A 1,298-nucleotide genomic window follows, 5' to 3' on the forward strand; every position below is an offset into this window, starting at 1 on the left:
AATATACGTTAGTGTTAATTCAAATAAAGAAATGGAAAGCAAACAATCTAGAATTTAAATGGGCACCAAATAGTGGGACAAAGCATATGGGTAGATAGAGCTTGATTTTAGAAGATTTTTGGTGGAAGAATCAAGTGATTTGGATTTAAGATGAAGGAGATATGATTTATCAAAGTTTTAATAAGAAAAAGGTATTTGGAATAAACTTTGGAAATTATTTCTGCAAATTGGGTTAACGAAAATGGGGTGGAAAAGCTTCGGTAGGCTCTTGGGTGTACCTAGTTTATTTAGGAATTTTCTGCGAATTTTTCAATGCATGGAAGGGCCTTTTTCACCTCTCTGTGGGCAATGCTCGGGTGTACCCAGCATTTTATCTTTCGGTCAGAGGCTGACGTGCGGGCCAGCGTGGGCGGGGTCAGCCTGTTGGCACTGTGCCGTGCACCGGGCCTTGCACTGTGCCGTGAACTCATCTCTCCTTTCTCTGGTTCATGTCAACCAAGTCCATAGAGGGAAAGGGAGCGAGGAGAGGGAGTTACGGTGGCTGCCACATGGGGTCCTCGTGGCGGTGCCATGTACCACTGACAGGTGGGCAACCTCCCATCTTCCACTCAGACGAATGGCGATGGCTTACGGTGGCTGCCACATGGGGTCCTCGGGGGTTGTCTAGCTTGGCCATGCCTTGCCGGCGATGAGCGCAAGCAATGGTGGCTCGGTAGCGGGCGACTCCCGTCGATCAGGGCGGCATAGCAGGGAGAGCGGCTTTGAGGTGACGGAGGAGGTAGAGGAGGGGCTTAGGAGCTCGTTGGCTAACCCTATTGACCTATTGTTGACTAGAGAGGGAGAGCTTGGAGCTCGCCCCAATGGCGAACGCGACTCCCCGATTTGGGGAAAATCGAGCTTCCGCTCGAAAGAAGAGGGGAGAGGAGGAACTAGGAGGGAGGTGGCTTGTTCTGGACTAAGGCTGAGCTTGTTGTGCTACTCGTTGAGGCGGCGACTTGCCGGCTGTGCCTATTTATAGGCCGGCGAGGTCGGTGCCGGCGGTAGATATTTCCTTGCCACGCCTCGGATTCCTTCTTTTCGAGCACGTGTCTGAGCTTATCTGGCGATGTGCTAGCCGCTACGCATCTTGTGCTTATCCAAACTGGCCGGGGATAGGCGGGAGCCGGAGCATGGCCATGGCGGCGGCAACAGTCGACTCCGCAGGCGTCGCCGCGTGGCGGGGAGAGAAGAGAGGGAGTGAGGTCACAAACCTTCATGGGGTCCGCGGCGAGGTCCTCCATCCTTATCCGCTCGAGCGC

This window comes from Miscanthus floridulus, chromosome 9, assembly GCF_019320115.1.
Source record: "Miscanthus floridulus cultivar M001 chromosome 9, ASM1932011v1, whole genome shotgun sequence".
Taxonomy (NCBI): Eukaryota; Viridiplantae; Streptophyta; class Magnoliopsida; order Poales; family Poaceae; genus Miscanthus; species Miscanthus floridulus.